Source organism: Pan troglodytes, chromosome 11 (genome assembly GCF_028858775.2).
Source record: "Pan troglodytes isolate AG18354 chromosome 11, NHGRI_mPanTro3-v2.0_pri, whole genome shotgun sequence".
Lineage (NCBI taxonomy): Eukaryota > Metazoa > Chordata > Mammalia > Primates > Hominidae > Pan > Pan troglodytes.
Window position 1 is genome coordinate 3156459 of NC_072409.2, and position 24063 is coordinate 3180521.

The following is a 24063-nucleotide window of genomic DNA, read 5'->3' on the forward strand; positions in this document are numbered from 1 at the left end:
CTCCCCGTGAGCTGCGGGTGCCTCAGGGCTGTCCGCGTCCCACCAAACATCAGTGTCAGCGCTCTCCCGGGGAGGGTCTGGCTTTCTCCTCCAAGCCTAGTTCCAGGGTCAGCCTTGTAGGGCCCAGGGCCGAAGCTCCGGCGTCCCAACTGGGGGAGGGAGAGCACAGCCCAGGGCAGTGCAAGGACAGTCTGACGCCCACAGACTCCCTGGGTTCTGGCTCCAGGGCCCCCCACACATGGAGTGAGACCCGGTCCCAGGAGCCATCAGTGTGTCTGGAGGGAGCAGGGTGCCTCCTCCAAAGTCCTCCCTCGCCTCCCAGGGCAGGAATGGTTGTGTCACACAGGCCGGGTGGGTTTCAAACAACAGGTATAAGAATAGCAATATGTATTGAGGCTTCCTCAGTGCGTTTCCACCTACTGATTCAGTTCTCACACCCACCCCGGGCGGGAGGAGCTATTGTTATTTCTGGGCTCAGAGAGGTCAGGGACGTGGCCCAAGGGGCAACAGCCAACAAGGAGCAGAGCTGGGATTCGAGCCTAGGCCACCTGTTTCCAGGGTTTTGACTGTCCACAGCCAGACCCACTGTCCCCACTGGACTTGTGCCAAAGCCAGTAGTGACTGGGCCCCTTCCACAGGGATTTCATTAATCCCCATGGTCACCCTTGGAGGCTGAGTCACAATCTCCACTTGGAGACACACCAAGGGTCTGTAACATGGCTGCAGCCACAGGCACGCCATCTTTGGGCACCTAACATCCGTCCCTCCTCAGCAGGCCTGGCTGTCCTAACAGAGGCCAGATCCTCGCTGGCCTCAAGGCCCGTACCATCACTGCCCACCACGGCCCTGGCCATTCTCCCACCCTTGTGGTCCCCCAGTGGTCCGGGTGCCCTCCTACTGTGGGCTTCACAGACACCGTTCCCACCCCAGCTCACCCGCCCGGGATTGCCCGCTGTGTCCTCTCAGCTCAGCATCTCTTGCAGATTTCAGTTCCAAGGGGCCTTCCTGCACTGCCTTTCGGGGGTGGGCCGCACCCCACACAGGAAGCCCCAGATCTCCCTCTGGTGTGTGGGTGCCTGGAGTGCTTTCCAGCACGAGGGTGGGCTCCCGGCAGGCCCAGGGCCTTCCTGCTCGAGTTATAGCTCCCACGTCTCTGCCCCGCCTGGCGCCATTCCTCTTCCACGGGAGAATGCATGGAAGCCAGGTGCCAGCTCAGGACGGCACCTCCTCTGCCAGCCCGCGAGAGAGCTGTGCTTTTCGTTTCAGATACAAAGCCAGGTCCAGAGAGGGTCAGAGACTTGCCGGTGGCCTCACAGCTCATAGAGGCTGAGCCAGGTTGACCCAGGTCCACGAGGTGTTGGACTGGGGCTCCGGACATCACCTTCCAGCTCAGACACCTCGCGTCTGTACCCTGTGGACTGAGCAACCAGGGGAAACAGAGGCAGTAGATCCTCCTCCTTCCTCACTCGCAGCAGGTGACGGGTTTGGGTCCAGTGGTGCTGGATCTGGGCCAGCTGCGGATTTGCTCCCCACCATTCCATCAGTAGCCCATAAGAGGGGCCCATGGAGGCAGCTAAGATCGCCCCCAGCAGCTCTGCTGTCCACCTGCCCTCACCTCCAGCTCTGCCCCCCAGGTGGACCTTCCAGACCCAGGAATGATTCTGGCTGTGGCCTTTAGGATGCCCTGGTCAGAGCATGGGGAACTGGCATCCAATGGCAGACAGGGGCCAGCTCAGGACCCTCAGGTGCTGGGATGGTGGCTCCTGAGGGTGGGTCAGAGGGCCTGTGTCTTGGTACTGCCCCCCTTCCCCGCAGAGGCTGAAATCTGCAGGGAATCCACCCTGTTTCATGGCTTTTCTGCTCCCATATGCCATGTGCAGAGTGTGGACATCAGTCTGTGGGACCTGGGCTCTCTCCAGTCACTCATGGTGGCAGATGGGGAAAGTCATTCATTCATTCACTCATTCATTCATTCCCGAGGGCCAATTTCACACTTTTTGGGGTGCGGCACCACCTTTTGGGTAAGTGGTGAATGTTCTGTGGATGCCGACTTACCGAGCTTCGGGCTGGTTTTGTTTTCTAAGTTCTAGGTGTGGCAGTGAAAGGAGCCCCTTTCCCATGGTTTTGGGCCTGGATGTCGGGCAGAGAAGAGGAGGGGTGCTGGGGTGCCGCCAGGCCTGGGTGAGGGGCAGCTGGAACAGCGTGGGGACTCAGCCTGGGTCCTGGGGCCAGCAGTCTGCCCTGCCGTTTCCCGGCTGTGTGGCCTCCAGCTCTTCTGGCTCCCAGTCTCTGAGCCTGGGTTTCCCGATTATGGGATGGGACCACTGCGCCTTCTTGGTGGGCATGAAAAACAGGACAGGTTACTGGAGGGGGATGCTGAGCCGAGACCTGGGCATCTTTGATTGCTCCACAATGCACGAGGCCATGTGCCCTAGGCCTGGGAAGGACTCAGGGGAGCCCTTGGTGTCCCAGGCTGGCCTCTAACCAGTGGCCCAGAAATGATGAATAATTAGGAATCTTTGACAGACTCGACCTCTCTCTCTGATTTTCTTCCTCTGAGGTCTGGGTTCTTTGGGCTTGACATCAAACCACACATTTTCTTTCTTTCTTTTTTTTTTTTTTTTTGAGACAGAGTCTTGCTCTGTCGCCCAGGCTGGAGTGCAGTGGTGCGATCGCGGCTCACTGCAAGCTCCTCCTCCCAGGTTCACGCCATTCTCCTGCCTCAGCCTCCCGAGTAGCTGGGACTACAGGCGGCTGCCACCACGCCCGGCTAATTTATTTGTATTTTTAGTAGAGATGGGGTTTCACCGTATTAGCCAGTATGGTCTCGATCTCCTGACCTCGTGATCCACCTGTCTCAGCCCCCCAAAGTGCTGGGATTACAGGCGTCAGCCACCGCGCCCAGCCACATTTTCTTATTTCATAAACACAGGGGCCAGGGAAGTTTGTTAATTCCCCCCTTTACTCATTCAACAAAGCAACTTCGAATCTCCGCCAGGGTGTGTGGGCATGGCGGTAGAAGCCAGGAACACAGTGGTGGATGAAAGGGGCAGGATTCCTGCCTGCTGGGGTCCCCAGGTTTGGGGAAAAACAGGCAGGGGGCAGAATCACACAGAATTTTTTTCATGGCCATGCTGAGAAGGGGCAGTCCTTGCAGCTGTGAGTGAGAGCTGAGAAGGAATCCAAGCAATGGAACCATCCTGGGCTGGGAAGCTTTTCCAGCCAGACTGCGAATCAGAGCCACGCACTGCCTGCCTGGAAGAGGAAGCTCTGGAGGTGCAGCGAGGCGAGAGCCAGGGCCAGAGAATGCCCCACTCCACAGCCCACACCTGGAAGAGGAAGCTCCAGAGGCGCAGCCAGGGCGAGAGCCAGGGCCTGAGAATGCCCCCACTCCACAGCCCACACCACGACGGCTCAGCCGGTTTCTCTGGGTCACAGCCAAATGACAAAACCAGGTCACGTGGTCTTAAATTAAATTTCCCCTTAAAACAAAAGCAGCTCCCAGGGGAGCTATCTTTGCTTCCCTCAGATTCGAAGCATGGAGGCAAAACACACATTTTGGGAAATTAGCTCTTAGCTGGGCTGCAGCCGCTGATCCTGCTCACGCCCAGCTTTGCCCATGGCCAAGGGCGGTGCCACCTACCGAGTGTCCACAGACTCCTCACTCCCAGCTATCCCGGGCAGGGTGCTGGCAGTGTGGCCAGACCATGACCAGTCACTATAATACATTACAGTCTATTCCGTGATTTGCCAATCTACGTGAAGAGCAGTACTGCCAATCACCGTTTTTAATAAGGAATGATTATCACACTGGGAAGTCACACGCGTGTCAAATAGCATATGCAGTTTCCCCTTCAGATGCCTCATGCAGCATCACCTGGCATGGAACTGCAGCCCCCTCGGTCACCGTAGTAACCACCCCCCTGAGGAGCCGGGGAGGACTTGGTCCCCTTTTAACTCTTCGAAGCAGGTTACTGTCCATGACTACACTGTCCTTTCTTGGCCCAGGAATGGGGCTGACACCATAACCCCACATTCCCACCCGGTCGCTTGAGCCGCAGAGCCTTGGAGCTGCTCCAGGGCCGGAGCCCCTGTGGAGTGAGCTTCCACCTCCTTCAGGTCCCCAGGAAGTAGGTGTTGCCGTCTGGGTCTAAGTTCCGTGCATGATCCCGGAGGAGGAAGGGCCTGGGAGTGCCAGCTGAGAGCCAGGTTATATTTAGGGGAGGGGACAGGGCGGTTGGGGCAAGTTTGTTGTTAAACCACCTAGAGCAGGTAAGAGTCATCAGGTAACTGGAAGCCACTGGTAAGGCAGATCTAATCCCTGGTGAGGTCTCCGGCCCATCTGCCCAGGGCAGCCCGGCCCTTGCAGCAGACCTGGCCCCAGCTGAGGTCACTGGGCACCACTCACATCTCCCCTGAATAACCATCCCAAGTTACAGGTACCTTTCCCCGACCTCCAAGGCCTATCTTCACTGTACCCCAAAAACTAGGTTTATAGGGGCAATGAAAGAAAAGGAAGACAGAGGTAGAAGGAGGAGGGGAGGAAAGAAGGGAGAGAGGGAGGGAGGGAGGCTAGGAGAAGGTTGCCGAGATGAGAGGGGAGGAGCCAGGACACACCAGAAAACAAGATCGCATTTGTGAGTTTTCAAAGGGTTCATCTAAAATATAGTCAGGGAGCGGGAAAGAAATCAAAACATGAAAACTTCCTCGACAGCTTCTTTTGTGCCAAGCAGAAAGTATTTTCAGAGCTCATCCGGGCATCCCGGCATTTCATTATGGCTGTGGGGTAATTAACGTCTGGCGGTGGGGTGGGATTGCTGACGGCTAGGTATTGGATTTCAATTTCAACGTGTTAGGTTTGCCTGTAATGTTTTTGAATTTGTGTTTTAGATGCTGGCAGGTTTATAAGGGCTTCGAGTCTCGCACGCGCCGATTTGCCACGCTGCACGGGGAAGGGAGTAATTTCTGTTGGTAGCTGACAGCACCTCTGAATGATGCTTTACAAGCCTGGAAGTGTAGGGCCTGGCTACCTCCCATGAGAACAGATAGGAGCAGAGTTAAGTGCTTTTGCAAAAGCCTGAGGTCCTGCCAAGACCAGGCAGCCCCGGAAGGCACGCGCCGCCCTTCGAATCGTGTGTGTTTGGGGAGATTTTTAGGCCATTGGAAAGGCCATCTGTACCTTATCACGTTTTCCTCCTTGTCTTCTATGTGTTGATTCCAATGTGTCCCACGTTTCAGTGCTTTTTCTCTGTGTTGTGAAATGTCACTGGAAAACCAGGCTCCAGATGCACCCCCTTCCCCCTCCTCACTCACACTCACTCTCCTTCCCACGAGGGCTGCCAGATTTAGCAAGAACGAAACAAAACAATGCCAAACAATGCTGGATGCCCAGTTATATTCGCATTTCAGAGAAACAACACATATATTTTTGTACAACTATGTCCCGTGCAATATTTGGGACAAACTTACATCAACACAATATTTGTTGTTTATTTGAACTTCAGACTCTACAGGGTGTCAGGCCATATATCTGGCAACCCCATTCCCAGCCCACACCCCCCCAACACAGTCTAGGATCCTATTAAGCCACTGTGTCTTGCTGGCTACCTACCAGCATGGGCAGCCATGGCTTCTTCCCCAGACCCTGATGTGGGGCTCCTGGGCCCCAAGGGAAGGGAAGCTGGAATCAGGCAGAGCCTGTGTGCAGAGTGCGGCCCCGGGGTCAGGGCACCAGTTTCAGTACCTTCTGAAAAGGGTCTGTGGCTCACAAGAAGAATAACCACAGGGGGGCCTGAGGATGACCAGGGTGTGGACAGGTGGACAGTGGCCCGAAGTCCCCATGCTGCCTTGGCCTTACTCCTTGGGCCACATTGTAGGAGAGGCCTGAGGGCAAGCACATCAGGCACTTGGCCTCCTAAACCCAGGGGCAACGTCCTTGTGGAGGTTGACATGGGGGCCGTATTCCCTGCTTGGGGCTACCCTGTCCCTATTGAAAGGTCTGAGCCGGGGGCTCCAGCACCCAGGAGATCAGTAGGTCTGAGACCATCATTCCTGATGGGGAAACTGAGGCCAGAGCGGGTAGCCTGACATGTGTGTGTGGGAGGGGAGTGTGAGTGGACAGCAGGTCTCTGGCCTTGGGCGACCAGGAACCACCAAGGTGGAGACTCCCGTCCAGCCGGGCTTCGGTGCCATCCTCAGTAACCACAGGGGGAAGGCCCAGGCTGGGGAAATCCAACACCTGGGACTCGTGCTGGGCTCTCAGCCAAGCGCCGAGGCTGCTGTGGCTCCCGGGTTCTCTCCCTCTCCTCTCTGGCCACTCCCTTGCATCACAGAGAGCTTGGTACCTGTGTGTAGGAAGCTTCAGACTCAGACGGAGCTGGGTTCAAGCCCAGGCTTTGGTGCTACTGCGCATGTCCTGAGGCTGCTGCGCTAACCCTCACTAGGTTCAGAGCTGAAAACGATGCAGACGTGTTGTCTCACAGCTCTACAGGGCAGAAGTCCAAAATAAACCACACTGGGCTGCAGTCCAGGTGTCCACAGGGCTGGCTCCTTCTGGAGGCTCAGGGGAGGGTCCGCTTCCAGCTTCCAGAGGCTGCCTGCAACCCTTGCTCCTCACACTGCTGTCTCCCTGACGCTCCCTGGCCTGCCTCCCTCCTCCACTCTTAAGGACTCTTATGATCCCCCTGGGCTCACGTTATCTCTCTCAAGCGACCTTAATTCCATCTGGAAACATAACTCCCCCTTACCACGTAAAGTAAAATACCCACGGGGTCCCGATAGTAGAATGTGGGGTTGCTGTGGGTGATTTTTTCTGTTGCTCACGGGTCAGTGATACCAGTAGGTCAGTGTTTTGTTTCTGTTTTTGTTTTGAGACGGAATCTCGCTCTGTCGCCCAGGCTGGAGTGCAGTGGCGCGATCTCGGCTCACTGCAAGCTCCACCTCCCGTGTCCACGCCATTCTCCTGCCTCAGCCTCCCTAGTAGCTGGGACTACAGGCGACTGCCACCACGCCCAGCTAATTTTTTTGTATTTTTAGTAGAGACAGGGTTTCACCGTGTTAGCCAGGATGGTCTCCATCTCCTGACCTCGTGATCCGCCTGCCTCGGCCTCCCAAAGTGTTGGGATTACAGGCATGAGCCACCGCACACGGCCAGTAGGTCAGTGTTTAACCTCTTAGAGCCTCAGTTTCCAATTCTGTAGAATGGGGGCAGGGTGATACCCACCCAGCAGGATTCTGGGGTCAGTGGGAACAAGACTGTAAGTCAGGCACACAGCTGCTGGCCTGGAAAAGGTGCTGGATCCGGGGAAGTCACTGCGAATGGCAACAGGAATGCCGGGAGGCCACAGCCTACTGCTCGTGGCAATCAGGGGTGGTATTGGAGAGGGAATGCATGTTTTGGGGTGAGGAAAGGGCTGTTGGAGGACGCTGGAGCCCCCAGACCTGCATTCAGTTCTACACTTGGAATGGGGGTGGGGGGACTTTGTTTTTTTTTCAGGGCCCAAATGATCAGTCCAAAGGCTCCAATTTCCTCTCCTCCTGGCTTCATCCCACATGTCAACCAACGGCCCTTTTTATCTGCCACAGAAGACATTTAGCTCTCCAGAGTGGCAATGCACCCGGCGGCCCCAGGCTTCCTCCCACCCCAAGATGCTGCCCAGATCTGAACGTCCCCGGCAGGCAGCTCACCAGTCAATGCTGCTGACTCTATTTGTCAGGGGCAAAATGGCCTCAGCACGTCGCTGACCGCCAGTGACTCCCAGCAGTACTCAGAGCCCTTTGCCCCGGGGGGCTTCCAAAGCTCTAAATAGCTGCTCATTCTTCTGGGAAGCAGAGCCGGGTGAGCGTGCTTGTCTGTGCAGCTGCAGGCCTGCCCTACTCCCCGCCTGCAGTGGGCCCTGCACCAGCACCTTCCTCTGGGACCAGGCAACTCTCCAGGCCCGCTGATCCATCCTAGCGAGCCCCTATTTTGTGCCAGAAAGCATGCTAGGCATTAGACATCGAACCCCAGCAGCCTCAGCATGCCCTGGCCCCACTAACGCAGGCTACCACGGGGACCACTGCAGAGCTGGTTTTTTTGTTTGTTTGTTTGTTTTGTTTTTTTGAGACAGAGTCTCGCTTTGTTGCCCAGGCTGGAGTGCAGTGGCGCAATCTCGGCTCACTGCAACCTCCGCCTCCCGGGTTCAAGCAATTCTCCTGAGTAGCTGGGATTACAGGCGCCCACCACCATGCCTGGCTAACTTTTGTATTTTTAATAGAGACAACGTTTCACCATGTTGGCCAGGCTGGTTGCGAACTCCTGACCTCAAATGGTTTGCCTGTCCTGGCTTCCCAAAGTGCTGAGATTACAGGCGTGAGCAACCACACCCGGCCAGGAGGGGGTTTATTTGTTGCTGCTCAGGAGGGATTTGCAGCGGCTGCATGGAGTGCTGTTTTAAGGAGGATTCTGAGGGAGAGTCTTGGTGCTGGAATCACATGGATATATTTCTGGGGCATGACGGATACGGGGGCACTTTCTATCTGGGGACAAAAGGCCACGTTTACTATTGAAGGTGGAACTTGACTTCCCCCAGGAATGTGGACAGTGGCTTCCCAGCCCTGGCAAGAAGAAGTCGAAACTCCTTAATTTGCCACCCAAATGTCTCTGCTGCCTGACCCAACTTCTCTTCCCACCCTAACCTGGAATTTCTGCCCTTCAAACTCTTGTTCTTCACCCAGCTGCCCTCCCCTCCATCCCTTGCCCATGCCCCTGGCTCTGTTCCCTGAATGGAGGCAGGAGGTCTCTGCTCACTGCAAAGCTCGTTCAGGGCCCATTCCGTGTCAGTCAGCATCCCATCGGGAGGCAGGTGGCTCACTCAAATCCCTGCAAGGGGCAGGCCTGGAAAGGGACCATTGCAGACCCTTGGGAGGCAGAAAGGGACACGCGTGGGAGAGTGCAGGGACCCAGGCCAGCAGCAGCTGAGCTGTCACCACCCCTACCAAAGGCACAAGGCAGGGGGCACCCCCAGGACCTGGGAAGGAACACAGAGAGCTGTCTGCCTAGACAGGGCCCTGGCCTGAGGGACAGACCCATGGTGTCCCACAGGGAGGGCTCAGGGGTGACACTTCCTGACCCTGCTGTCCTCCCTCCCTCCAGTCTCCAGCCTGAACTCCCCATTGGCCAAATACAACTAGAAACCAGTGGACTCAGGGTCAAGGTCTGCCCAGGCCTGGTGTCACTCAGCACAGCTTCCTCCACCAAACAGAGGCAGCTCATTCTCCAACAAAAGTGACAGCTCCTTCCAGAAAGGGCAATTGGGTCCCCAAACAGTTTGTTTTCTATGGCAACTGCAGCCTCAGCCAGGGCCCTCCCCACCTCAAAGCCTGTATTTGGAGAAGACATTTTGTCATTCACCATGCATAAAAAGCTGTAGCTGGGCCACACAGAGACAGTGCCTATGTCCTCAAGGATTCTCCAGTCAATGATTTTTCAGAATCAAAAACTTTCAGGCTGCATTTCCTCCGGGAGTCCCGGCCCTTGAGGTCTCCAGGCCACGTCATGTGCCTGCACACAGCATGTGTGGGATGCATCGGTGGATGCCTTTTCTGAAGCTGTGAGTCTTTAGAGTTGTCCTCCCTCCACAACCCTGTCCACACAGCTGAGGGTACCTTTGGAGCTCCTCCGACAGCATCTCACATCCAGCAGGGCTCTGAGTCAAAAGCAGGAACACCACCTGCAGCAAACACACACAAAGGAACCAATTGAAAGGATGCTGGGGGCTCCCAGAAAACGAGGGAGTCCAGATAACTAGGCTGGACGTAGCTGCTGTCGGGACTGGTGCTTAAGTCTGCTGAAGTGCCAGCTTGCAAAGGTTAGTCTTCTCATACTGTTATGGGATCTTTGGAGTGTCAATTTTCTGGCCAGAAACCTCTGTGGCTAGTGGTGGCTTTGCCCAAGCACTTGTTCTGCTTCCAGGAAGAATGAGGTACACAGACAAGTGGAGAGTGAGCAAGACAAAGAGGAGCTTTATGAGTGTTAGAACAGCTCAGAGGAGACCCACAGTGGGTAGCTGCTTTCTGCAGGCAGGTCGTCCTGTTGAGCGTTTAGCTCTCAGCAGAAAGAGAGGAGGCCCTGGAGAAGGTAGCTCCTCTCTGCAGCTGGTCGTCCTGATGTCTGCCCACCTCCTAGCAAAGAGGAGGCCCTGGAGTGGGTTGTTCCTTCTGCAGCTGGCATTCCCCATGTCTCTGTGTGTCTCTGAAGCTCTCAGCAGAGGATAGCTCCTCTCTGCAGCTGGTCATCCCAATGTCTGCTCAGCTCTGGCTGAGCCCAGGGCTTTTATGGGCCTCAGAGGGGAGGAAGTGTGCGCTGATTGGTCAATGGGTGGCCATGGGTGGGCCCAGAAAAGGCACCACAAGTTCCCACGCTAGCCTGTGGGACTGTCAGCCCAGCCCCCAGCCTTTAGGCCCTCCCTGGACTGAAGGTGGGGTCTCACTGGGGACCTGCCCCCTTCTGCCCAAGAATCTGTCTGCCTCCCTCTGCTGTTTATGGTGCTCAGGCTTGGCCCTGACTTTGCTCCAAGATCAGAGCAGGCGCCGACAGCAGGGAGAAGCCAGGCAGTGACAGCAGACACTTCTAAACCTGTGAGGGCAGGGGGGGCCTTCCTGGGCCCCCAAGAGTGCAGGGATACCCAGGGTCTGCTGCTGCACCCAGGGGGGCTCCTGTGGAGTGGGAGGCCTGAGTCTGCAGCCTTGGTTTGGGCAGCTGCAGCTCCACCGGGGAGGGCAGAGCTCTGCCTGCTCCCCACCTCCCAAGAGCACAGGGAGGCTTGGATCTGCAGCCACAACTTGGGTGGTTGCAGCCTCACCCAAGAGGGTGGGGCTCCTGCCTGCTCGGTGGGGGGTGCAGTCCCAGCCACACCTCCCTGCTGCAGCTGGCATGACACTGAGCTCCAGATGCTGGCACTGGAACTGCTGTTCCTGCTGCTGCCCTGCTGTAAAAACTGGGTTCTGCACTGCCTCTCACTATGATTCGAAACCTGGTGTGGGAGCTTCCAATTGGTGATGTCTGGGTCATGTGACTCACCCTAGCTGCAAAGGAAGCCAGGCATAGAATATCAGACATTTTCAGTTCCTCTGATGGAGGGAAGGGCTCAGAGGATGGGTGACCAAAATGGTGGATTGGCCCTTTCCATCGACTGCTGCCTAACAGCTTGTCTACCTTCCTTCTAGGCTCCTTCCCATGCACAGAGCCTGGAGAACCACTGGCATTCCCAGACTTCCTCATAACATGGGGGTTCTGTGTGAAGAAGGCCTGGCAGTCAGGTGTCCTTGCAGGAGACTGGGGAGAGGCCACACTTCTGTGGCTGCCCTGGTTTCTGCCAGCAAGCATGGTGGCACAGGCATTTGGTCTGGGGTCTTAGGGTTCCATTGCTATCTTTGTAAACAGGCAGATGTAGGCACCCCTTCTGTTAGTGTTGATCAGAGAAGATGCAGCAAGACCAGTAGCTGGCAGAAGAAGTCATTTTCTGCTCCAGTTGACTCCAGAATGTGAAGTCTTCCTAGCAACGTGGCGACGTGTGTCCAGAGCCCGAGTTTTCCTGATGGCACCAGGGATGGTAGCTCTGTGGTGTGACATTGGGAGTGACCCCTGAAACTTGGCCTATAGTTCTTTTCTCAAGCAGTGCCCCTGCCCCCATGATTATCGAAGCCATCAGTGCCCCACCATAAACATTTTCCTGCAGTAACAACTGGAGTCGATTCTGTTTTCTGCAATGGAATCCTGGCTAATGCGGCTGCTAAAAAATGAGACAGGTCACTTTTTTGTCCATCCAACACCCTTCATCCATATTTACTCTCAACCTAAATTATGAATAGACAGCGATTCACCAAAGATATTGAGTTTATGCGTAAGTGTGCAGGGGCTTTCAAATCTGAGTTGTGCAGGCTATGGGGACCACCAGCATGTCCAAAGAGGCTGAGACAAGGCAAAGCTCCTAACGGCAGATGAGAGAACCACACTCCACCTGCTTTGAAGCAAACAGAACCCTGGCTACAGGGTCTTATTGCAGGAGTTGACATCAGTTCATGTGTAGAGACAGCTTGTCAGGCAGAGGTTCTTGTGCATCTGGTCAGCTGTCCTCATGACTCATGTAACAAGCGGCAAGTTGGAAAGTCCTTGGGAAAAGCTCTTGCTACAGAAATATGTGCATAAGAGCCCTTCAGAGAGCCTTTGTGATAGCTCCTATCACAGGGACGTGTGCAGGGAGTGGGAACCTTCTTAATTTCCTGACTATTTTGTTTGGGTTTGACCCTAGTGACTCCATCTTGATTCTGACGATTTTCACAGAATGTTCTATAAGAATGCTCCCTTGAAACCCCATGCAAACCACTTAGTCCTCCCCAGAAGGAGTTCTTAAATCTCATCAGCCACTGCTTCCCACTCCAGTCCTGTCCTCTTCTCAATCCCCCACAACTACTGACTTGTTACATAATGCCCACCATTGACACACGCTTTGTAATATGTTGGTGGGATAAGGGCATGAGTGGGAATGGCAGCGAGGAGGTGGGTAGGGGTCCATTGCTGCAGTGCTTGGCTGAGGCTGTGCTGGTGTCTAGGACTTCGCTCCTCTGCCACCCTAGGCCCCTCTTCCCTCAGCTAGCAGCTCATCTGGTGAGATTCTTTGTGTCTGTAGGGGAGATTCCACCTAATCACTTCCAAGGGCTCAAAGCTGCACCCTAGGGGGACCCTAGCCCCCCTCGAAGAGGCTTCCTCAGAAATTCAAGGCTGCCAAGATAATTTCCTGTTTGTTTCAGCCAACACCTGAAGGCAGGACCCGTCTCCCAGCCTCTGAAGGCAGGCAGGGGCCTGATTCCAACAAGCACCAGTTAGCAAATCCAGATGGGCTTCCTACGGACCAGTCCCCCTTCCTGCTTTTAGTAATTTTTCCTTGACTCTCCTGAGCTCACCCCCTCTCTACTCCCTCATTCTCCCTTTCAAACACCCACTCGCCTCTACGCAACTGGAAGTCGAGTTCATTCATGCTGCCATCTTCGCTATTACAGTAGCTATTACTCATTGAAATGTCCTGACCACTCTAGTGTCTGGCTTTATCTTTGACACCATGCTGCAACTCTAGTTACCTTGAATTTTCAGTCACCCAGCACGTTATCTTCCTTTTGCCCATTTGCATGGCAGCATAGAGAATATGAAATGGCCTTTGTGGCCCCTGAATGGAAGTGTTAGGTTCTAGTACCCCCAAACCAGCAGATAGCAGAGGCCTGAGGATGGGAAGCAAAGCTTTTGCAGGTGGATGATCATGTGTGGCTCCAACTTCCAGGTCTTGGTTATCTGTCCTTGTGTCCTGAATACCACATTATGAGCTGCTGGTAAGAGGCATAGGTTACGTGCTACAGAAGCATATCCCATCTGACAAGAACTTATCCCCCAGTAGGCCCCGTAATTATGAGTCTTCAATAAACAATTCTGTTTCCTCTGCAGTCAGCTGCATAAGCCCGTTGCCTGACTTCAGTCACTGCAAAGCGTTGCCTGGACAGGCCTAAGGCTGTCAGTAGGTTTAGGTGGCTAATGGAAGCTAGGGAAAGAAAATCCAAATCCTCCACTGTATTAGTCAGGGTTCTTCAGGGGGACAGAACTAGTAGAATATATGCATGTATGTATGTGTGTATGTATGTATGTATGTATGCATGTATGTATGTATGTATCTATCTATCTATCTATCTATGTATCTATGTATCTATCATCTATATCTATCTATCTCTCTATCTATCTATCTATCATCTCTCCATCTATCTATTTATCTATCCATTTATTATCTATCTATCTCTGTCTATGTATCTATCAATGTATCTATCTATATCTATCTATGTATCTATCCATGTATGTATCTATCATCTATCCTTCTATTTATCTATCCATCTATCATCTATCTATGTATCTATTTATCTATGTATCTATCTATCTATATCTATGTATCTATCTATCTGTGTATCTATCTATCTGTGTGTCTATGTATCTATGTATGTATCTATGTATCTATGCATCTAGGTATCTATCTATGTATCTATGTATTTATCTATCATCTATCTGTATGTATCTATCATCTATCCATCTATCTATCTATCCATCTATTATCTATCTATCTCTAGCTATGTATCTATGTGTCTATCTATCTATCTATCTACCTACCTACCTACCTATCGATCAGAGTCTATTAGCTCACATGATTACAAAGCGAAGTCCCATGATAGCCCATCTGCAAGCTGGGGAAGAGAAAGGCTGGCAGTGGCTCAGTCTGAGTCTGGAAGCCTCAAACTAGGGAAGCGACAGTGCAGCCTTCAGTCTGTGGTTGAAGGCCTGAGAGCCTCCGGCAAGCCACTGGTGCAAGTCCAAGAGTCCAAAGGCTGAAAAACCTAGAGTTTGATGTCCAAGGGCAGGAGGAGTGGAAGGAAGTATCCAGCACAGGGGAAAGAAACAAGCCAGAAGACCCAGCAAGCCAGCTCATCCCACCTTCTTCTGCCTGCTTTGTTCCAGCCATGCTGGCAGTCAATGGGATGGTGCCCACCCACAATGAGGGTGGGTCTTCCTCTCCCAGCCCACCGACTCCGACGTCCATCTCCTCTGGCAACACCCTCACAGACACACCCAGAAACAATATTTTCCCAGTCATCTAGCATCCCTCAATCCAATCGAGTTGATGCTTCATATGAACCATCACACCCACACACGCCCTGTCCACAGAGGGCAAGTTGAGGCCACTCCATTAAAAGGGGTGCCTGTTGGCTGGGCACGTAATCATGCCTGTAATCCCAGCACTTTGGGAGAGCGAGGCAGGTAGATCACGAGGTCAAGAGATCAAAACCATCCTGGCCAGCATGGTGAAACCCCCACCTCTACTAAAAATACAAAAATTAGCCAGACATGGTGGCACACGCCTGTAGTCCCAGCTACTCGGGAGGCTGAGGCAGGAGAATCGCTTGAACCCGGGAGGTGGACATTGCAGCGAGCCGAGATAGCATCACTACACTCCAGCCTTGGTGACAGAGAGAGACTCTGTCTCAAAAAATAAAATAAAATAAAATAAAATAAAATAAAATAAAATAAAGCAGGGGGTGCCTGTTTTCAGACCACCCAGGTGTGGTCTGATCCCCCCGGCTGGCAACAGTTTGGGAGGCTATGTCAGTTTTGGAAGGCTGCTTTTAAAACTAACACAAAGTGGGTGACTTAAACCATGACATGAATCACCTTATAGTTCTGGAGGCTCCAAGTCTGAGATCAGGGCGAGTTCCTTCTGAGGCTGTGAGGGACAATCTGCCCCGAGCATCTCCCCTGCTCCTGGGGTCCTGTTGCGGCCTCTGGTGCCCTTGGCTGTGGGCGGCAAGCCACCCAGGCACTGAGGCAAGAGACCGAGGACATGAGCTGCTCCAGTATAATAAAATATAAAACAAGAATAGTTATACCAGATATAGATCTTAGATATGATTATATATGAATATCATTAATCATTAGTTTGTAGCAATTACTCTTTATTCCAATATTATAATAATCCTCACTCTATAATCACAACCTAGGAAAAACCAGGCCATACAGAGATAGGAGCTGAGGGGACATAGTGAGGTGTGACCAGAAGACAAGAGCGCGAGCCTTCTGTTATGCCCAGACAGGGCCACCAGAAGGGCTCCTTGGCCTAGCAGTGACACCAGCGTCTGGGAAGACGCCCGTTGCCAGGTGGACCGTGGTCTAGCGGTAGCGTAAGTGTCAAGGGAAAACACCCGCTACTTAGCAGGCCGGGAAAGGGAGTCTCCCTTTCCCTGGGGGAGTTTAGAGAAGACTCTGCTCCTCCATCTCTTGTGGAGGGCCTAACATTAGTCAGGCTTGCCCGCAGTTATCCGGAGGCCTAACCGTCTCCCTGTGATGCTGTGCTTCAGTGGTCACGCTCCTAGTCCGCCTTCATGTTCCATTCTGTACACCTGGCTCTGCCTTCTAGATAGCAGTAGTAAATTAGTGAAAGTACTAAAAGTCTCTGATATGCAGAAATAATGGCGTAAGCTGTCTTTCTCTTTGTCTTCTCTCTCTCTCTGCCTCGACTGCCAGGCAGGGAAGGGCCCCCTGTCCAGTGGACACGTGATCCACGTGACCTTACCTATCATTGGAGATGAGTCACACTCTTTACTCTGCCCCTTTTGCTTTGTATCCAATAAATAACAGCACAGCCAGACATTCGGGGCCACTACCGATCTCCACGCATTGGTGGTAGTGGTCCCCCGGGCCCAGCTGTCTTTTCTTTTATCTGTCTTGTGTCTTGATTTCTACACTCTCTTGTCTCCGTACACGGGGAGAGATCCACCGACCCTGTGGGGCTGGTCCCTACACTCGGCTTGCAGGAGCCTCACCCGACCTTGGCCTTCCCCTTTGCCTGGCCTTCTTCCTGCGTGCAGGTCTGTGTCTGTATCCACATTTTCCGTTTTATAAGGCACGGTCCTATTAGATTGGGGCCCACCCTTATGATTTCATTTCAATTTGATTTTTCTCTGTGAAGCCCCTATTTCCCAATCAGGTTGAATCCATAGGGACCAGGAGTTAAGACTTCGGCATTTTTGAGGGAACACGGTCCAACCCATGGCAGAGGGTGAGAACGCTTTGCTGCTGTCTGCACATGGGCACACATAGAGGCAGAAGACAGGCCCCCTTGGCGAGCATGAGTCCTCACTGCAGATCCCTTGCGCAGCCTTAATCCCTGCCAAGGAGGCCGCTTTGCGCATGGGCCTCTGGCAGACCCCGGAGAGGCTGGGGAAGGGCCTGACTCATCCTGTTCTCTGGATGACGATGCAGAGCCCCCTCCCCAGGGGACCTTCTGGTGAGCATTCACACGGAGCAGACAGCAGCATAATGGCAAAGCCGAGGGCGCCGGGCATAGGGGACAGGGGACCGGAGCTGGGCACCGTGGGTCTGGATAGGAATGTGCTTACCCTCTGGGCCATTCTGAGAGTTCACCCGCGCATCTCTCCTCAGCCTCCATGTCTCCAGCCTTCTGATGTGGCTCCTTGCAGGTCCCTGACTGCTTGGCCAAGCCCGGCCCATGCATATGTGTAGAGTCTTGCCTTGGGCCTTCTCGAGTATCCCTTGATGTTCTGCCCAGGAGGAGGGTCCCCCGTCTTCACCGATGGAGTAGGAAGAATAACGGCCTCCCAGACACGCCCATGCCCCAGTCCCCAGCCGCTGTGAGGACGCTGCCTTGCACGGCCACAGGGACTTTGCAGGTGTGATGAAGATATGGACCCCGAGATGACAGACCTCCCTGGATTATGTGAGCATAATGGAATCACAGGCCCTTAAAAGTAGAAGAAGAAGGCAAAAGAGTCCAAGAGGTAAAGAGGCCAGGTAGAGAGAAGCTCTGTGTGGGAGAGGGAGCTGAGCCACCACTGCAGGCTTTAAGGTGGGGGAAGGGCTGAGAACCAGGCCCATGCCTGACCTCTAGGAGCTGAGATGGCCGTTGGCTGGCAGCCAGCAGAGAAGTAGGGACCATCTTGCAACCACAGGGACCCGAATTCTGCCAACAACCTGAATGAGCAAGAAAACGGATTATCCCCAGAGCCTCCAGGAAGAAACAGCTCTGCTGACACCTTGAGTTGGGTCTCGTGAGCCTCTAAGCAGAGAGACCAGCCAAGCCCCATGGACTTCTGACCTGCACGACGGCAGTGGGAAGACACATGCTGGATTTGTGGCAATTTGTGACGGCAGCAATAGAAAATGAATGCCGTCCTTTGCGGCTACCCTGAAGTGCCCTCGAAATATGTTCAAGTATTCTGTGGGTTCTCAGAGCTGAGTGAGACCTTAGAAGCCACGTCCTACCACCTCAGCACGACAACTTCCCCGTGGCAGGGTAGCATGCTGGTTAAGAGCACAAGCTTTGGAGTTAGATAAACTTGAGTACCGGTTCTGGCACCTCACTCACTATCTGTGTGGCCTTGGTGACTTTCCAAAATGCTCCATGCCTCAGTTTCCCCATCTGCAAAATAGGAACAGCCACAGCAGCTGAAGATTCAACAAGGTGACGCACATTAGTGTATGTAGTATAGGGCCTGGCCCCAGGAATGCTTGGTGAACGACAGTGGTTATCATCATTACAGCATCTCTGAGAGGTGGTTGTCTGGTCTGCTGAATCACCTCCAAACCCAGAAAGCTCACTCTCTTATGAAATGATCAAGGTAAAAACCTCTGTCCCCACCTGGTCTATGAAGACACGGGGATGCGTTTCAGGGGAACAAGGTGCCAGGCCTGGCTTTGGCACAGACTCACAAGTTGGGCAGGCCACACACCGCCTCCCCACTGCTGGGCCTCAGTTTCCCTGTGTGTGAAACAAAAGGATTGGATTTAGTTTCTTTTTCTAGTTTTGAGATTTCGTGAGTCGTGAATTCAGGACAGAGCTGCACTGTTGCTCTCATATGTAATCATTTTTTCTCAGGATTACACATTCTTGAATAAAAATGAAATAAGGCCTTCAGAATAAGTGATGAAATACTTTTTGACCTAACATTAATATGCCACATGGAAGGCAGGAGAATGAATCAGTAAGATTAAAGATGTGGAGGCCCCAGAGTCACCACGGGGCTGGGGAAAGACAGCAGGGGTGGGGAGATGGTGGTCATGTATATTTATTTGCTCTGACATTAGTGTGTTAAGCCAGTGCATGTGTAATTTCCCATACAAAGCAGCATCCATGGAATATTCCCCTGCTTGGCTATGCTGCTCTCGTCATCAGAGTCTTTCTCATTTACAGTGGTGGTGCTGAGCTCCCCCAAATCCAGCCCAGCAGCTTGGGCAAGGCATACCTGTGGCAGATCCATCCTTCTTGGAAGACCTAATTTGGGAGGAGGAGGTGGGCTCTCTTAGGGGAGACTGATGGGGAGGGAGGAAGGAAACCAGGTGGGGCTTGGAAGGCACAGCCGGAAGGATAAGGCACGGTCTGCCCCTGTCCCTCCAACAGCTACAGAGCAGGGTCCTGGTCTGCAGAGGACCAGGGATGAGCCGGACAGACCCTGCCCTGGGGAGAGAGGGAGTGGCACCTGTCATTCTCATCAGCGAGATCGATGCCCTGGGGGAGGCATGTGGTGGGTGGGGGTGGGGTCTCTGCCTCCGGACAGTCAGGCCATGTAGGAGGCAGGAGTCACTTGCAAGCTGAGCCCTCTTCCCATCTTGCGAGATGGCCTGGTGTTCTCCACAGTCCTCACAGCTGAGCATCTCCTGGGCTTTGGGCCCTGGAGTCCCTCATGAGGCTGGCTCACCTAAAACCTGCGGCAATTTCCCTGAGACAGGGTGGCACATGGCGTTTGTGCTGGGGAAGTGGACTTGGAGCAAAGGTACCAGTCAGCTAAGGGACCTTCCAGGCCCCAGCTCAGAAGCCTCGGCCTCACTTTGCCCAGACCAGCAGTCAGGGGCTTGTTTTAACAAGCTGTCCCCAGGAGATGGGTGTGCACCATCAAGCTTGCTGATGCCCTGCCCTCCATCTGAGAACTTCAGACCCTGGACCCCTGAGCCCATGTGGTGGAGACCACTGCCTGCCTTAGCTGACCCCATTCCCATTCCCTCAGGTGCTCAGAGAAATCCCCTGCCTGGCTGGTGCCCCCAGGTCCTCAGGCTCCAGGTCACCTGATCCTGACTGAAGACGGACCCTCCTTGAGGTTCGGTTCGAATCAGAGGACTTAGCCAGGCCCTCTGAGCCATGCCAGGTGGGGTTCCAGAACCGGGAAGGGGAGAGGAGGGCTCCCTGGGCCTGACAGTCCCAGGAGAATGAAACTCACTCCTGTCCAGGGGCCCTCATCCTGCCCAGCAAAAGCAGAGGCCACAGTGTGGGTGAGTAAGGATGAGGGTCCCACAAGTACAGGTAAGAGAGGCCTCGGGCAGGTGCAGGCAAGAAAGGCCTCAGGCAGGTGTAGGTGAGAGAGGCCTCAAGCAGGGCAGGTGAGTGAAGCCTAGGTTAGGTGCAGGCAAGAGATGCCTCGGGCAGGTGCAGGTGAGAGAGGCCTCGGGCAGGTGACCCTATTGTTCCAGCTTCCCAGGGCTTACCAGCTCCTTCTGGAGGGCATGATCTCACTGCCTCCAGCAGCCTCTCCCAGTGCCAGGCATCAGCAGGCTCCCTGGGCAGGTCATGAGCAGGGCTGGTTAAAGCCGACACGAATATTTAATAACCAGGTGCCACCGTGGGATGACACATGTGTGGCGCTATGCTCCAATGCAGTTTCACATCTGACAAGTGTATTACAGATTTGAAAGAAACCAAAAACCAAAACCGGCAGCCCGCTTTTTATACTGAAGATGTTAGGCTCCAAACACCCGCGCAGGAAACACCACGGCCCGGCTGGGACTGCTGGCTGGCTTGAAGGTGAGCTTCTGGCAGCTGCTATGATGAAAGCCCAGGCTGGTCCACCCCACAATCATCACTCAGGAGCCTGTACGTGTGTGTGTGTGCATCACCTACACATGCACAGACACACACACACACACACACACACGCCAATGCTTGGAACCTGAGGTCTCCCCTGTCCCATTCCTTGGCTCAGCTGAGCTAGGCTGGTTTCTCCCCTCCCCACTTTTTTTGTTGTTCATCAGGAAGCGAATGGACACACGTTCCATACAGCCACACCTGGAACACTATGCAGCCTTGAACATGCATGCACTGGCAATTCCCCCATCCACATGGAACAATCCCAAAACTCGCTACTAAGTGACAGTGAAGCAGCAGAGTACACAGAGCGATGCGTTTCTACAGGGTTTCAAACACAGAAAAATCACTTCTTAGGGGCACAATCACCTATAGGAAAACCATCAAGAAACGCATGGGCCAGCCTGACTCCACACGCTGGATCACAGTCACATGCATGGGGTTGGGCTCCCCCAACTTTCATTTTAAGCAAAACAGCCCCAATATCAGAGTAGGATAAAAACAATACTGGGAATCAGATCAAATAATATAAAAAATCAGAACAGTTTTGTTTCTTGGTTTTATCCAAATCCATCACACACGTAAATAAAATGTGAGACATTAAGGTGACGGGTTTAAGTCTTTGTGGAGAAATGGGATGGGCCTAGGGTGCGGGGTCAAAGCCCCAGGCTGAACTGTGTGAACCAGAGTGGGGAGCTACCTGTGGATCTGTGTTCTCCAAGAATGGGTTGCCCACTTGTGAACCAGAGGTGGGGGCTACCTGTGGATCTGGGTTCTCCAAGAGTGGGTTGCCCTCTCTGCCAAATGGGGCCTCCGCATCACCATTGCCCACACATTGCTTTTCTCCAGAGTCCCCTAGATCTGGAGTGATTGCCAATGACATGATTTCTTTCACCTCCATGGCTGATAGTTGATATGGTTTGGCTGTGTCCCCACCCAAATCTCTTCCTGAATTGTGGCTCCCATAATCCCCATGTGTTGTGGGACGGACCCACTGGGAGGGAATTGAATGATGGGGGCGGGTCTTTCCCATGCTGTTCTCTTGACAGTTAATAAGTCTCATGAGATCTGATGGTTTGATAAAGGGCAGTTCACCCGCACATGCTCTCTCTTGCCTGCTGCCATGTAAGATGTGACTTTGCTCCTCCTTCACCTTCCATCATGATTGTGAGGTCTCCCCAGCCACGTGGAATGGTAAGTCCATTAAATCCCTTTTTCTTTATAAATTCCCCAGTCTAATAAGTCTTTATTAGCAGTGTGAGAATGGACTACTACAATGGCAGAAGAGCTTGCCAGCCTAGGCAGGAGCAGAGGCTTGGTCTAAGGTCCAGGGCTGGGCAGGGGCTTGTGGAAGAGCCAAGAGAGGCCAGCTGTGGCTGTCTGCACACGGCCCAGTTCCCATCCTCAGGCTCCAGCACCCTTCACTACTACTCCCTCTGGAATCTGTCTGGTTGGGGTTACTGGTTGATTTATGCCCTCACCTGGCCAGAGGTGAGCACATGGCCCCAGCTGCACATTCTCCTCCCCAGAGCCTGAGCTTGAGAGGATAGACACAAGGGTCAGACATGGCTGGAGAGGAGGCATCCTGGCAGTGACCCCTCCTCTGGAGAATCTGAGTGGTGGTCCCAGGACCCCTGGAACTGCTCCAGGGTCTGTCCTTGTTGAGTCCTGCTCTTCAGTGTTGGCGGGGACACTGTGAACTGCTCATGTCCCCCAGCAAGCCCATTGCCTTTTGCTATTATTGCTTAGGTTGTGCGGCTTAAGCTAGTCAATGTCAGCTTATATTGCTTACAGCCCAGGAGCTGTGTGGAGGAGGCATCTGCTGTCCTTGCTGGGCTCAGCAGGAATGAGTGGCTGATTGCTTAGTGATGTCTGTCCTGGGTACAGCATGAGAAGAGAGGACTGGAGCCAAATTTGGCTGTCCACCTTCATCCTTTCCGTCTTCATTCCGCACTCTGCCAGGCTTCCCTGGTCTAGCAGGCATGGGGACTCTCTAGCCTTTTAGGAAGACCAGCTGCAAAACCTCTCCTTGCCATTCAAGACAGGTCTGATGGAAGTCCTTACCGATGTCCAATCTATGCCACACCCAAGCAGCGCTCAAAAATCAGCCTCCCTGTCCCTGTCAACAGAACATGCTGGAAAATAGATCTAAGAGGCTGATTTCACTAACTCCCAGGCATGCTAAGTCTCCTAGGGCTGACTTCCTTTCTCCCAGGTACCCTCCCCAATGGGTAAAATCCATGGTCTGGGTGGGGGAGTGGGTGATTAACCCTCCCCAGTGCTCCAGCTATGGCCACACGAATTCCCCAGGCACCTGCCTCCCCTCTGCGAAGGGAGAAGAAAGCCCCGCATCTGCCCTTGAAGGATGTGGTGGCACCTCTGGGCTGCGGAGCTGCACCCGTCGGATGATCGGATGATGAATGCCTCCTTCAGTCTGGTGCTTTCAGCTTTCTGCATGGAAGCCAAGACACATGTAAGAGCCCTTTGAGGACACTCATTTACATGACAAGTACACAGATTACAAACCATCGTATTTCACTGGTTTCCAGCCGGCCAGCCTGGAGACCTGCCCCTCTCCAGACCCTTCTGCCATTAATCTTGGGCTGAACAAGCCAGTGAGGCGGGGCAGATTGCATTTGCTCTCCCATGATGTGCCCGAAGCCAGACTGAAGAGTGGCTCGTCTAGCATTTTTCATTTTCCACCTAACAGGTTCAATATTTTAACAAATCCAAGTGCTGTATACACGGGGGGTGGCTTCCAAGAGGCGGCTGCACTCACCATGCTTCTGCCATGGGTCATTAATTGAGTGGCCTGTGAGTTATGGACTGCAGTGGCTCTGAGCCCTGGCTTGCTCTCCCTTTGGTGTCGGGTGGTCTGCAGGTTCCTGTGGGATGCAGAGATCAGGGTATCTGGAGGCCTAAGATCCCAGGGGTCTATATGTCAAAGTGGGACCCTCAATGGGGGTTCTGGCTGCAGGACCACCTATTCACCCAGCTAGCCCTTACTCACTCACAGTCTGCAGTGTGCAGGGCTCAGGGTGATGCTCAAAGGGACACAGTCACAGGAGACACCGTCTCCACCCTGGAGGAGTTACTCAAGACAGACGTGAAGCTAGCAGTTAAGTGACAGGGCAGAATCTCCGAAGGAAGAGGCCCAGGATCCACTTTTAGGGAGGTGGGGAAACGGGATCCAGGGAGGGAGGCGAGGCAGGCCTGTGAGGATGGCTCCGGCCTCTCCCTGCCTGCCGGTAGGGGCTCAGAGCAGTGGCTGCAAGGGGTGGAGCTGCGATTTAAACCTCCGTGCGGTGCACGCACACCCAGGTTCGGCTGCCTGCGCCACCTGGTATGTGTCAGCCAGGCGGGGGCTGAGAAGGCTTCCTGGGGAATGGGCTAAGGTGGTGTTCGGAGGTTGAAGAGGAGTCGACAAGAGGGAGAAAGAGGAAAAGCATCCTGGTGGGAGGGTGCAACGTAGCTTGAGCCAGCTGGCTTTAGGAACCTTCCAGAAGTTTGATTTGGCTGGAGACAATTCCATCTCCTTTGCAGAGTAATAAAGTGAGGCTGTGCTCTCTGTGCATGGGAAAGAGAAAGAAAGAGCAGAGAAGTCGTTGCCTGAGCCCCTGAGTCAGTT